The 15,566-nt window shown below is 48.0% G+C and overlaps 1 pseudogene; it reads left to right on the top strand.

Annotated features, from left to right (window-relative positions):
- The first annotated feature begins 554 nt into the window (after window positions 1-554).
- LOC139225977 (U2 spliceosomal RNA) lies at window positions 555-789 on the top strand (annotated as a pseudogene).
- Window positions 790-15,566: the final 14,777 nt, after the last annotated feature.

Below are 15,566 nucleotides of genomic sequence, written 5' to 3'. Positions count from 1 at the left end.
TCATGCACAAGGACCCTCTAGGTCCCTTTGTACTGCAACACTTTGCAATTTTTCTCCATTTAAACCTTCTTGGTCTCCTAGGAACAGGAGGAGGCCATTCAGCCCCTCGAGCCTGCCCTGCTATTCTATTAGATCATGGCTGGCCCGTGCCTCACCTCCATATCCCTTGATACTTTTACCCAACAGAAATCTATCGATCTTGGTCTTTAAAGCTCCAATTGCCTCCCCAGCAGCCACAGCACTTCGGGAGCGACAATTGCAGCAACTGGCCAAGGCTTCTGTGGCAGCACCTCCCAAACCCATGACCTCTCCCGCCTAGAAGGACGAGAGCAGCAGGCGCATGGGAACACCACCACCTTCACATTCCCCTCCCAGTCGCACACCATCCTGACTTGGACATACATCGGCCGTTCCTTCATCGTCGCTGGGTCAAAATCCTGGAACTCCCTCCCTAACAACACTGTGGGAGTACCTTCACCACACGGACTGCATCGGTTCAAGAAGGCGGCTCACCACCACCTTCTCAAGGGCAATTAGGGATGGGCAATAAATGCCGGCCTTCTCGGCCTTTTGGCTAAGATCAAGTGTAGTACCGTTTCTGACCAGCCACCATGACCTCCGGGTGGTTTCTCCCTGGTCAGGAAGGTATATGCTTGCATTTTTGGAAACAGGAGGTGGGTGGGGAGGGTTGACCCATCCACCTCCACGGAGGTGTGTGGGGGACCTGACCCATCCACCTCCATGGCACGAACCTGGTATTGCAGTACTTCCAGGAACGGTGCAGTGGCTCTAGGCCTTTTGGCTAAGAGCATTGGCGCAGAGTGATCCTTGGCATGTGCAAGGTGACCTCTGGCGTTTGTGATTTGACAAAGAATTGGAACGATTGGCTACGAATTAAAAAAATAAATAAATAAATAAATAAATAAATAAATGCCGGCCTTGCCAGTGACGCCCACATCCCATGGACAAATAAAAACATTTCCAGATTTCTACTGCCATTCGTGTGACAAGGTGCTTCCTGATTTCCTGCCTAAAGTCCCTCTAATTTTAAGATTATGACCCCTCGTTCTTGATTCCCCATCAGAGGATTGAGTTTTTCTGCATACACCTTATCGAGTCCTTTCAATATTTTATACCACTTGATCAGATCTTAAGAACTTAAAAAATAGGAGCAGGAGTCAACCATTGGGCTCCTCGAGCCTGCTCCGCCATTCAATAAGATCATGGCTGATCTGATCTTGGGCTCAGCTCCACTTCCCTGCCCGCTCCCCGTAACCCTTCACTCCCTTATTGTTCAAAAATCTGTCTATCTCCACTTTAATTATATTCAATGACCCAGCCTCCACAGCTCTCTGAGACAGAGAATTCCACAGATTCACGACCCTCTGAGAGAAGAAATTTCTCCTCCTCTCCGTCTTAAATGGGTGGCCCCTTATTCTGAGACTATGCCCCCTAGTTCCACATTCCCCCTCGAGGGGAAACATCCTCTCAGCATCTGGATGTTAAGTAAGGTTGAAACAAAGAAAAGCATTCCTATACTCAAGGGATATATAAGGCAAGTTTATGCGACCTGTCCACATAATTGAAGCTTCTGAGCCCCGGTACCATTGTGGTAAATCTGTACTGCACTCCCTTCCAAGGCCAACATATCCGTCCTGAGGTGCGGTGCCCTGACCTGCTCGCAGTATCATGGGATCTGACCAAGGCTCTGTAAATCTCCGCCCCTTTGTAATCCAGCCCCTGTGAGATAAAGAGTCTCTGTGGCTCAGTAACACCATCAGTTGGAGGTGCATTTACCTATTACAGAAAGTGGGGCATGCTTCGATATTTTGTGGGGACATCTGCCTGACCCGACATACCATCAGAACGGCTCTATTCTAGTGGGCACAGTAAGCGTGGTTGGGTCTGCCCATTCGTTATGACTTCAGACCAGAACTTCAGTGACATCTGTACCAGTGCTGCACTAAGTATCTGTCTCCAGACCATCTCCAAGCAGTGCCTTTGACACCTATGCAGATTAGCAAGAGGTAACTCCAGGAAGTGTGCAGATTTTTGTCTTCCATATCATTTAGGATCATGTGACTAATCCACAGAATCCTCTTATCAGACAGGCTTCCCTTTAAGTTTTGAGCAAGAGCTTCTAATTCACCAATTGTCGCTTCCTCTCCCATTTTCATAAACAGGGAAACCTTCCTGACCCCTACAAAATGGGCCGTAATGAAGAAGGTCCATCGCCTCATTGCATTGCAGAATATCAACCCTCCCGCCATCATTACAACATCTAGCCGGCACCAGAATGGCATGCGGCAAAATCATAATTGACTAGCAGTTTGCACTCTAAAGGGGGAGAAATTGGCTTCCTTTGCGCCTCCTGTTAACGGCTCGGGGGGGGGGGGGGGGGCCATAATGGGGCGCTAACGACTTGCCGACCGTGTGCGGTGAAATTGCCGAGGCTCGTGAACTTCCATGGCGGATTAGCACTGGCGCCACACCTTACCGCCTCGATCTCCTGCGCGCCAGAGGTCGTGACGTCACCTGGTGTGCAGCGCCCAGCTACCGTCCCGGATGTAACACTCGTTCCCGCGCCCTGCAGCATCGCCAGGCGTCAACAACGGGAGCCGCAGGAGGCGCTGTGACCTCGGCCGGCCGTTTGGGGAGCGCTAACTAAAGGCAGTGGTGGTCAGGTCGGCCAAAATGTTATCCCCACCCCTGTTTTGCTGTTTGTTCAATTTTCCCCATGCCGCGATTGAACAGCCCTGCTCTCACTCAGAGTGCTTGGGGTCGTTCTTTGCGGATCGCAGGGTCCGTCACCCACCATTCCCAGCCTTACTTAGAACTTACCACAGCAATGGCCCTTCCCTGTGAATCCGGCAACGCTGCACTCTGCCACAACTGCCCCTCTCTATAGCGCTTTCATAAGAACATAAGAGATAGGAACAGGAGTAGGCCATAAGGCCCCTCGAGCCTGCTCCGCCATTCAATATGATCATGGCTGATACGATCATGGACTCAGCTCCACTTCCCTGCCCGCTCCCCAAAACCTCTTATCCCCTTATTGGTTAAGAAACTGGCTATTTCTGTCTTAAATTTATTCAATGTCCCAGCTTCCACAGCTCTCTGAGGCAGCGAATTCCACAGATTTACAACCCTCTGAGAGAAGAAATTTCTCCTCAATTCTGTTTTAAATGGGCAGCCTCTTATTCTAAGATCATGCCCTCTAGTTCTCGTCTCCCCCATCAGTAGAAACATCCTCTCTGCATCTACCTTGTCAAGCCCCCTCATAGTCTTATACATTTCAATAAGATCACCTCTCATTCTTTTGAATTCCAATGAGTAGAGGCCCAACCTACTCAACCTTTCCTCATAAGTCAACCCCCTCATCCCCGGAATCAACCTAGTGAACTTTCTCTGAACTGCCTCCAAAGCAAGTATATCCTTTCGTAAATATGGAAACCAAAACTGCACGCAGTATTCCAGGTGTGGCCTCACCAATACCCTGTATAGCTGTAGCAAGACTTCACTGCTTTTATATTCCATCCCCTTTGCAATAAAGGCCAATATTCCATTGGCCTTCCTAATCACTTGCTGCACCTATATACTAACCATTTGCGTTTCATGCACAAGTACCCCCAGTTCCCACTGTACTGCAGCACTTTGCAATCTTTCTCCATTTAAATAATAACTTGCTTTAAGGGAAATGATAAAAAAGAAGAAAGACTTGCATTTATATAGCACCTTTCACGACCACCAGATGTCTCAAAGCGTTTTACAGCCAATGAAGCACTTTTGAAGTGTAGTCACTGTTTTAATGTGGGAAACGCGACAGTCAATTTGCGCACAGCAAGCTCCCACAAACAGCAATGTGATAATGATCCAGATTAACTGTTTTTTGTTATGGTAATTGAGGGTTAACTATTGGCCAAGACACCGGGGATAACTCCCCCCTGCTTTTCTTCGAAATACTGCCATGGGATCTTTTACGTCTACCTGAGAGAACAGACAGGGCCTCGGTTTAATGTCTTATCCAAAAGATGGCACCTCTGACATTGCAGCACTCCCTCAGCACTGCACTGGGAGTGTCGGCCTAGATTTTTAAGCACAAGCCCCTGGAGTGGGACCTGAACCTACAACCTTCTGACTCAGAGGCTTGAGTTAGTGCTCCACTTCCTTCCTGGAGCGCTAAACCATAAATTCGCGTCTAATAGAATTACGTAGCGCCCGGCGATACCTTTGCGCTCGCTCAAAAGTTATCGTCCCAAGCGGGGCACGACGCAATCTCTAGCCCAAAAACTTCGCTGTTTTGAAGCTGATATGGTTCGTATTGAATTTGTCAAAGCTGGTTCATGTGCAGGATCTGTAGTTTGTGTGGATACATCTGACTGAGATGGTAGGTCTGTAGCTGAATGGGAACTTGTGCATATAAAAATCAATAGCTCATTGGTGGATGCGTTGCTTGTGGAACTGAGTCATACATAACAGGAAGTTTCTGGGTTAAAAAAAGACTTGCATTTCTATAGCGCCTTTCACGAACACCGGATGTCTCAAAGTGCTTTACTGTCAATGAAGTACTTTTGGAGTGTAGTCACCGTTGTAATGTGGGAAACGCAGCACCCAATTTGCGCACAGCAAGCTCCCACAAAAAGCAACGTGATAATGGCCAGATAGTCTACTCTTTTAGTGATGTTGATCGAGGGACAAATATTGGCACCAGGACACTGGGGAGAACTCCCCAGCTCTTCTTCGGAATAGTGCCATAGGATCTTTTTAAGTCCACCTGAGAGAGCAGACGACTCCTGGTCTGTGCTGAGTTATCAGTTGGCCTCAGCCTGGCTGGGAACAGGGAAGGATAAAGTTCCCCACATCCGGACACTCCCCAGTGACGACTGCTGGCAAGTCCACGATCGCGGGCGTCGGGTGACGAATGGGTTTGGGCTCAGCTGCGAAGCCCCTCACGGTCAGCTAGCCTGTTGATACCAGCCAGGCTCATGCACAAAGATTGGGCCGGCTCGGGGGAGGAGCCCAGTGCGCGTGGAGCTGCACCCCGACACAAGTCAGTGCCTTCAGGAAAGGGGGAAGATTGGATGGGAAATGTAAAAAAATAATGTTCAATGAAGAAAGTTGTAATTATATACAATAAGACATGACACACAGTCAGTTCATGGCAACTGCAGCAATTCAGGTTCGGGCACGGGTTAGCGGTTCAACTTACTCAAGACATGTTGTTGAATTCCCCCTCCATCTCACACCACCCATGGAGCTCACCACCACCTTTAATCATATGTGAACATCATGCCTCACTGTATTTATAAATGGGGCATTTAAATCAACATGACGACATACTTGATCCTTCTTAATTATTACATCTCACCTTTAAGGGACAATTTTCTTTTCCATCTTGGTCCTGCTGGCTGAGAGTGGCAGGGAATCACAGGCACACTGCCACAACTTTCTTCTGTTACATTCACAAATGGCAAACCATAGGCAGCATATCCACCGCGACCTGATTAGTGTGGCCAACCAAACTGGTTGTGAGCTGCCCGTTGGCAACACGAGCTCACAGTATGATCTTTGGGTTCACCCACAGAGTGGCGAGGGTCTGGATCTCACTGCCTGAAAGGGTGGTGGAGGCAGAAAGCCTCACCACGTTTAAAAAGTACAGCTTGAACCTCCCTTATCCAGAACTCCCTTATCCAGAACCACCCCTCGTCCAGAACCATTCCCGGCCACCGGGTGGCGCATGCGCAGAACTCCGACATGAACAAATTGAAGTGCTTCCTCGCTGCCGACTCCCACAATCGCTGGCCTGACCCCGCGATCCACCACCGCTCCCCCCCCCCCATCCCCCCATGATCTCTCTGCCGCACTCCCAGCCCCAAGCCCCAGCCTTCCCCGATATCCCCTTGCTCAGTACCTGTATCATCCAATTTAACGTGACCACGTCTCGTCCAGAAAAGTCCCTTATCCAAAACAGGCCAGGTCCCGAGGGTTCTGGATAAGGGAGGGTCAACCTGTACTTGGATGTGTGCACTTGAAGTGCCGTAACCTACAGGGCTATGGACCGAGAGCTGGAAAGTGGGATTAGCCGGCGCGGATACAATGGACCGAAATGGCCTCTTTCCGTGCTGTAAATTTTTTGAATAAAGGGCAGGTTTATGCTGTGGATTTGCATCCTCTAGGAACTGGCTTGACACTGGATCCTTACATCTATCAGATGATGGGAGACCTTATAACCCGTCAGTCTCCATTCAAGTACAGCTCGCAGAGGTTCAATGATAGTAAGGAAGAAATTTATATAGCGCCTTCTATGACTTCAGGACGTCCCAAAGCGCTTTACAGCCAATGAAGTATTTTTGGAGTGTAGTCACTGTTGTAATGTGGGAAACGCGGCAGCCAATCTGCGCACAGCAAGCTCCCATACACAGCAATGTGATAATGAGCAGATAATCTGTTTTTAGTGATGTTGGTTGAGAGAGAAATAATGGCCTAGGACACCGGGGAGAGTTCCCCTTCTATTTGAAATAGTGCCGTGGGATCTTTTCCATCCACCTGAAAGGGCAGGTTAAATGTCTCGTCCGAAAGACAATGCGGCGCTCCCTCAGCACTGTACTGGACTGCGAGCCTAGATTTTCAAATTTCTGGTGTGGGACTTGAACCTACAACCTTCTGACTCAGAATGCTAACACTGAGCCTCAGCTATGTGGCACCTCAGCCCCCGAAGCATAATTCAGTGTCATTCTCGGCTCTATTTCAAGTTGTGATATGGCGCAGAGGAAAATCAGTTTTGCTCTGTATGTAGAGGATATCAACATAAGAAAACGATTCTATAGGTTGGAGCAAAAAAAACATTAAATCCTCAGAATTATGTCAGAAACGATTGCAGACAAACTAAACAACCTGTGCCAGACACTTAGTCATCAAGATGGTGCATATAATGATCGGCCATTTCATCACTGGGACGTTGCCTGAATTGATCAGCGGCAGATATCCAGCCTGTGTAACAACTGCCTTCTCTGAAGGCAGTCAAGAGCCTGGGGAGTTCATCCCCTCATCAGCTAAATGCTCCAAGAGCATGTCTGTGCTTCATACAAGTAGGTTACCCTGATCCACAGCCCGAGCAGGTTCCGCATTCAGAGAAAATGCCCACGCAACCTCCTAACCAAACAGGTACAGTAACTATGGAATGGATGTTGGGAGGGAGAATGGGGACGGATTGGGAGGGGTAAGAATGGCATGGAGTGAGGAGGGAGAGTGGAGAGGGAGTGAGGAGGGAGAGTGGAGAGGGAGTGGGAGGGAGAGAGCAGAGGGAGTGGGAAGAAGTGTGGAGAGGGAGAGTGCGGAGAGAGAGTGGGGTAGTAGTGGGGATGGATGGATGGTGAGGGAGAGTGGTGAGGGAGAGTGGGGAGGGAGAATGGGGAGGGAGTGGAGGGAGAATGGGGAGGGAGTGGGAGCGAAAGTGGAGAGGGAGTGGGAGGGAGAGTGGGGTGGATGTGGAGTGGGAAGGGGGTGAGGAGGGAGTGGAGGGGGAAGGGGGTGAGGAGGGAGTGGAGGGAGAATGGGGAGGGGGAAGGGGGTGAGGAGGGAGTGGAGGGAGAATGGGGAGAGAGAGTGGGGTGGTAGTGGGGAGGGATGGATGGGGAATGGGGAGGGAGTGGTAAGGAAGAGTGGGGAGTGAGGGAGGGGATAGAGTGAGGAGGGAGAGTGAGGAGGGAGAGTGAGGAGGGAGAGTGGGAAGGGAGAGTGGGAAGGGAGAGTGGGAAGGGAGAGTGAGAAGGGAGAAACATAGAAACATAGAAACATAGAAAATAGGTGCAGGAGTAGGCCATTCGGCCCTTCGAGCCTGCACCACCATTCAATATGATCATGGCTGATCATTCACCTCAGTACCCCACTCCTGCTTTCTCTCCATACCCCTTGATCCCTTTAGCCATAAGGGCCATATCTAACTCCCTCTTGAATATATCCAATGAACTGACGTCAACAACTCTCTGCGGCAGGGAATTCCACAGGTTAACAACTCTCTAAGTGAAGAAGTTTCTCCTCATCTCAGTCCTAACTGGCTTGCCCCTTATCCTAAGACTATGTCCCTTGGTTCCGGACTTCCCCAACATCGGGAACATTCTTCCTGCATCTAACCTGTCCAGTCGCGTCAGAATTTTATGTTTCTATGAGATCCCCTCCCATCCTTCTAAACTCCAGTGAATACAGACCCAGTTGATCCAGTCTCTACTCATATGTCAGTCCTGCCATCCCGGGAATCAGTCTGGTGAACCTTCGCTACACTCCCTCAGTAGCAAGAACGTCCTTCCTCAGATTAAAACTGAACACGATATTCCAGGTGAGGCGTCACCAAGGCCCTGTACAACTGCAGTAAGACCTCCCTGCTCCTATACTCAAATCCCCTAGCTATGAAGGCCAACATACCATTTGCCTTCTTCACCACCTGCTGTACCTGCATGCCAACTTTCAATGACTGATGTATCATGACACCCAGGTCTCATTGCACCTCCCCTTTTCCTAATCTGCCACCATTCAGATAATATTCTGCCTTCGTGTTTTTGCCCCCAAAGTGGATAACCTCACATTTATCCACATTATACTGCATCTGCCACTCGTTTGCCCACTCACCTAATCTGTCCAAGTCACCCTGCAGCCTTTTAGCATCCTCCTCACAGCTCACACCACCACCCAGCTTCGTGTCATCTGCAAACGTGGAGATATTACACTCAATTCCCTCATCCAAATCATTAATGCATATTGTAAATAGCTGGAGTCCCAGTATTGAACCATGCGGCACCTCACTAGTCACTGCCTGCCATTCTGAAAAGGACCCGTTTATCCCGACTCTCTGCTTCCTGTCTGCCAACCAGTTCTCTATCCATGTCAGTACATTACCCCCAATACCATGTGCTTTAATTTTGCACACCAATCTCTTGTGTGGGACCTTGTCAAAAGCCTTTTGAAAGTCCAAATACACCACATCCACTGGTTCTCCCTTGACAACTCTACCAGTTACATCCTCAAAAAATTCTAGAAGATTTGTCAAGCAGGATTTCCCTTTCATAAATCCATGCTGACTTGGACCGATCCCGTCACTGCTTTCCAAATGTGCTGCTATTTCATCTTTAATAATTGATTCCAACATTTTCTCCACCACCGATGTCAGGCTAAACGGTCTATAATTACCCGTTTTCTCCCTCCCTCCTTTCTTAAAAAGTGGTGTTACATTAGCTACCCTCCAGTCCATAGGAACCGATCCAGAGTCAATAGACTGTTGGAAAATGATCACCAATGCATCCACTATTTCTAGAGCCACTTCCTTAAGTACTCTGAGATGCAGACTATCAGGCCCCGGGGATTTATCGCTCTTCAATCCCATCAATTTCCCTACACAATTTCCTTCAGTTCCTCCTTCTCACTAGACCCGGTCCCCTAGTATTTCCGGAAGGTTATTTGTGTCTTCCTTCGTGAAGACAGAACCAAAGTATTTGTTTAACTGGTCCGCCATTTCTTTGTTCCCCATTATAAATTCACCTGAATCTGACTGCAAGGGACCTACGTTTGTTTTCACTAATCTTTTTCTCTTCACATATCTATAGAAGCTTTTGCAGTCAGTTTTTATGTTCCTAGCAAGCTTCCTCTCATACTCTATTTTCCCCCTCCTAATTAAACTCTTTGTCCTCCTCTGCTGTATTATAAAATTCTCCCAGTCCTCAGGTTTGCTGCTTTTTCTGGCCAATTTATATGCCTCTTCCTTGGATTTAACACTATCCTTAATTTCCCTTGGTAGCCATGGTTGAGCCACCTTCCCCGTTTTATTTTTACTCCATACAGGGATGTACAATTGTTGAAGTTCATCCATGTGATCTTTAAATGTTTGCCATTGCCTATCCACCGTCAACCCTTTAAGTATCACTTGCCAGTCTATTCTAGCCAATTCACGTCTCATACCATCGAAGTTACCTTTCCTTAAGTTCAGGATCCTAGTCTCTGAATTAACTGTGTCACTCTCCATCTTAATAAAGAATTCTACCATATTATGGTCACTCTTCCCCAAGGGGCTTCGCACAACAAGATTGCTCATTAATCCTTTCCCATTACACATCACCCAGTCTAGGATGGCCAGCTCTCAAGTTGGTTCCTCAACATATTGGTCTAGAAAACCATCCCTAATACACTCCAGGAAGTCCTCCTCCACCACATTGCTACCAGTTTGATTAGTCCAATCAATATGTTGATTAAAGTCGTCCATGATAACTGCTGTACCTTTATTGCACGCATCCCTAATTTCTTTTTTGATGCTATTCCCAACCTCACTACTACTGTTTGGTGGTCTGTACACAACTCCCACTAGCGTTTTCTGCCCTTTGATATTCCGTAGCTCCACCCGTACCGATTCCACATCATCCAAGCTAATGTCCTTCCTTACTATTGCATTAATTTCCTCTTTAATCAGCAACGCCACCCCGCCTCCTTTTCCTTTCTGTCTTTCCTTCCTAAATGTTAAATACCCCTGGTTGTTGAGTTCCCAGCTCTGGTCACCTTGGAGCCATATCTCCGTGATGCCAATTACATCATATCCGTTAACTGCTATCTGCGCAGTTAATTCATCCACCTTATTCCGTATACTCCTCGCATTGAGGCACAGAGCCTTCAGGTTTGTCTTTTTAACACACTTTGCTCCTTTAGAATTTTGCTATAATGTGGCCCTTTTTGCTTTTTGCCTTGGGTTTCTCTGCCCTCCACTTTTACTTTTCTTCTTTCTATCTTTTGCTTCTGCCCCCATTCTTCTTCCCTCTGTCTCCCTGCATAGGTTCCCATCTCCCTGCCATATTAGTTTAATCCCTCCCCAACAGCACGAGCAAACATTCCCCCGAGGACATTGGTTCCGGTCCTGCCCAGGTGCAGACTGTCCGGTTTGTACTGGTCCCAATTCCCCCAGAACCGGTTCCAGTGTCCCAGGAATTTGAATCCCTCCCTTCTGCACCACTCCTCAAACCACGTATTCATCTGAGCTATCCTGCGATTCCTACTCTGACTAGCACGTGGCACTGGTAGCAATCCTGAGATTACTACTTTTGAGGTCCTACTTTTTAATTTAGCTCCTAGCTTCCTAAATTCGTCTTGTAGCTTCCTAAATTCGTCACGACAACGGGGAGGAGGAGTGGGGAGGGAGGGAGAGTGGGGAGGGAGAGTGGGGAGGGAGGGAGAGTGGGAGGGAGAGTGGGGAGAGTGAGGAGGGGGAGTGGGGCGAAGGAGAGTGGGGAGGGAGAGTGAGGAGGGAGAGTGGGGTGTGTGTGTAACAGTGGGATAGATAGTCAACTTATGCCCGTGCATAAAAAGTTAGTATGCAGGTACAACAAGTAATCAGGAAGGCAAATGGAATGTTGCCCTTTATTGCAAGGGGGTCGAGTATAAAAGCAGAGAAGTCCTGCTACACCTGTACAGGGTATTGGTGAGGCCACACCTGGAGTACTGCGTACAGTTTTGGTCTCTGTATTTAAGTAAGGATCTTCTTGCATTGGAGGGTGTTCAGAGATGGTTCACCAGGTTGATTCCGGAGATGAGGGGGTTGACTTATGAGGTTGAGTCGGTTGGGCCTATACACATTGGAGTTCAGAAGAATGAGAGGTGATCTTATTGAAACATACAAGTTAATGAGGGGGCTCGACAAGGTGGATGCAGAGAGCATATTTCCACTCATAGGGGTGACTAAAACCAGGGGACATAGTCTCAGAATAAGGGGCTGCCCATTTAAAACTGAGATGAGGAGGAATTTCTTCTCTCAGAGGGTTGTAAATCTGTGGAATTCTCTGCCCCAGAGAGCTGTGGAGGCTGGGTCATTGAATATATTTAAGGCGGAGATCGACAGATTTTTGAGCAATAAGGGAGCGGGCAGGGAAGTGGAGCTGATTCCATGATCAGATCAGCCATGATCGTATTGAATGGCGGAGCAGGCTCGAGGGGCCAGGTGGCCTACTCCTGCTCCTATTTCTTATGTTCTTGTGCTGTTGCAGAGTTGTTGACTGAAACAGAGATCATGTCATCATATGAAAATATGTGGTTGAAGGAACAAGGGGAATAAATGGATGTGGAAACTGAGCAGCAGGTGGGATGAGACGTGCTGCTTTTGTGGAGGATGAACACCAACATGGGCTGGTTGGGCCAAATGGCCATGTTGTACTTTACATGTAATTATCAGCAGTGGAACACTAGGCTCTGTATTGCATAAATTTACACAGCCCTTGTATAACAGGATACCGTCTCATTCACTGGGGACAATTATAACTTTTGGCATTACTGTAAAGTGGGCGATATATCGGGTCGGCCGTCCACCATACACCCCTCCCCACACTTTCCTTTCCGTCCAAGTCAATTGGAAAAGCTGTATATCAGGCGACCTCGCCAATATTCCCCAGTTAATACTACCTGTACCACCAAAGGTTAAAAGGATCCCCATCGTGAGAAGCACAAGTCCCACTCTGGTGTTTCTCGGTATAAAACGGCGGGCCGAATGTAACGTTTCAGCCGTCACACTTATACAGATTCCTGTGTCACACCTGTACCTGACTGGCTCAGATTTCATGTTCAGTAAACATCATCATCATCATGGGCAGTCCCTCAAACGAGGATGACTTGCTTCCACATGAGTTCACAGATGTTTCAATGAAGGACCCGATGTTCCAGTCCTGAACTCCAGTTGAGGGGGGGGGGAAGATGCCTGTGCGTGGATTTTTTTAACGTGTGGTGACCGTTGCACACCAGCCACCACACGGGCTTGACCGAGCTAGACCTTTATCCAGTGGCAAGGGTTAACCAAGACGACTGGAGACCTGCTCTGCTGCACGGACTTAGTGCGCGCACACATCGCAGTGTGGCCTGGCCCATGCTGCCCCTGGGCCCTCGGCTCTTCTGGGCCCCGTACCCTCATTCACCGCACCCATGCCACGATCTCTCGCCGCTCCTCCACCACAAACATTCGTCACACCTCCGCCACGATCCCTCACCTCTCGTCCACCACAAACATTCTCCGCACCTCCGCCAGAATCTCCCGCCGCACCTCCGCACCAAACATCATCGCCCAACCGAATAGACACGGAATGTACCCATTAGCAAGTAGCAGGCAGGAATGAGAACTACTGGTTGGGATGTTCAACAAATGTTTTAAATCAAAACAGGGCAGTCGGCAATAGCTACCAATTAAAAAAGAAAGGCAAACCATTCTAAACATTATCTGAACATACTTTTGGTCGTGGTCTTGGGGTCTGGACTGGAAAATAATTAGGAAGGACAAAGATCTTGCTTTTATCCAGCACATTTCACGACCTCAGGTCGTCCCAAAGCGCTTTACAGCCAATTAAATACTTCTAAAGTGTAGTCACTGCTGTAATGCAGGAAACATTAAAGACATTATAAATTGCAAAAAGATGATTAAGCATACTTCTCCACGAGCATTTACTGTGCTAGAAATGCCTCCAACAGTGCTTTTCATTGGAGGTTTGTGCAAGAATCCAAAGCTATGAGTTCATTCAGGTTCCCAGACTTACCACTACCGGTTAAGCAGACATGCACAGGATAAATGCCGACAGATCCCACCTATGGGCACAGATCCTATAACCTCTAGATGTTGTGATCTGGAATTCACGGCCCGAAAGGGTGCTGGAAGCAGACACAATCGTAACTTTCAAAAGGGAATTGGAAAAGGAAACATTTGCCGGGCTATGCGCTAGAGCAGTGGAGTAGTGCGACTAATTGGAATACTCTTTCAAAGAGCCAGTACAGGCAGGAAGGGCCAAATAACCTCCTATGTTGTATGATTCAATCATTTATTTTTAATGACTGACAAAGAAAGCTGGCTAGTCACAGAACGTATTGGGCATGAGTGTTTGCAAGCTCCTCTCCAATCCTTTGTGTTGATTGAGTGCAGTAGCATAGTGGTTATGTCACTGGGCTACTAATCCAGAGGCGTGAGTTCAAATCCCACCAAGGCAGCTGGGGAATTTAAATTCAGCAAATAAATAAATCTGGAATAAAAAGTTAATGTCAGTAATTGTGACTGTGAAACTACCTGATTGTCGTAAAAACCCATCTGGTTCACTAATGCTCGTTAGGGAAGGAAATCTGCCATCTTTACCTGGTCTGGCCTGTATGTGACTCCAGACCCACAGCAATGTGGTTGACTCTTAACTACCCTCTGAAATGGCAGCTCACCCCTCCTTTCTGAAGAATAATTAGGGATGGGCAATAAATGCCGGCCTTGCTGGTGATGTCCACATCCCATGAACACATTTTAAAAATAATATCCAATGGACAAAAACCCCCAGGGAAGCCATTATTGAACCTTTGAACGTAAACATGTTATAGACGAATTATTATCCAATGTCTTGCAAATAAAGTTCAATCAGACAATGGAAGCCATATACACCTGAGGAACAAACCAGTGAAAGAGGAATGTGCACGGCCCGATTATATTGCCGCGGTTACACCACCTGCCCTTATTTATGTTTTCACGTCCCGGCACGGGCTCGATGGGCCGAATGGCCTCCTTCTGTGCGGTTACCATTCTATGATTCTACAAGAACTCAAAACAATTATTGTTCATTTAGCAATTAGTAATTGTGGAGGGACTGCACCACTATTCAAGTTTGGAGGAAGTTTGTGAGTAAAATTCCTGCTTTAGGTGTGCTAATTGAAGTAAAACACCGTGGTAACAATGAAGTGCGGTTGGAATTGTGCTCAGTTCACAGAGTCAGGTAACTGGAAGGACTGTACTATTCCTCAAATTTGAAGGGAGTCTTTGAGTCTTTGAGTAAAAGTCATAAATGTAAATAATTTACCAAAGGTCCTGCTTAAACACACTGGGGGAAAATTGTTGTGTCGTTAATCCAGGCAGAGAGGCAATTTTAGCGCCTTGAAAAAGTTTGCGCCTCCCACCCAGAAATTCGTCAGAATCGATCGAAGAGCTGATGGGGCACTAAATTAGACGTTGCATACCAGAGCTGGGGGGGGGGGGGGTGGGGGCGCTAATGGAAATGCCCGCACTAAATTTAACCGAGTCATTACGCATGCGCTGGACTCCGACTCAGAACTGGGAAAAGCCGAGTCTTAAAGGCACGGCATAGTAATGCGCCCATTAACGTTTTCAAATCACTTGTTTCCAACCTGCACTGTTACGTCTGTCTGCCGCTGCACACTGGGAGGCTCACGTACCGCGCTGTGTGTAAACGTTGCACTGACTGTGACCTCCGAGGGAAGAGCTTCCTCATCCCTTTAAGTAGTCGCCAGTTAGCGACTCTGCAAGCCTGCACCGACTGGTTTTCCAGACGTCGTTCTTGGCGGGCGCTAAATGGACGTTGCACCAGGAATACGTCAGGATTGGAGTGGTCGTCAGCAGCCAGCTGCTAGCGGTTTGCGCCCCGGTGAGCCTCTAATGAATTTTTGGTCTGGGCGCTAAATGCTGCACTCCTGGTCGCTAACCTCTTACGCTCCCATTATAACGCCCCTTCTGGCCGCTAACTGAGGCGTTAGCAACTGAAAATCCTATTGATAGTTAGTAAAGAAGTAAAGAT

Source organism: Pristiophorus japonicus, chromosome 15, assembly GCF_044704955.1.
Source record: "Pristiophorus japonicus isolate sPriJap1 chromosome 15, sPriJap1.hap1, whole genome shotgun sequence".
Lineage (NCBI taxonomy): Eukaryota > Metazoa > Chordata > Chondrichthyes > Pristiophoridae > Pristiophorus > Pristiophorus japonicus.
The sequence above is the reverse complement of the archived record's forward strand: the minus strand, read 5'-3'. Positions and strand labels throughout refer to the sequence as shown.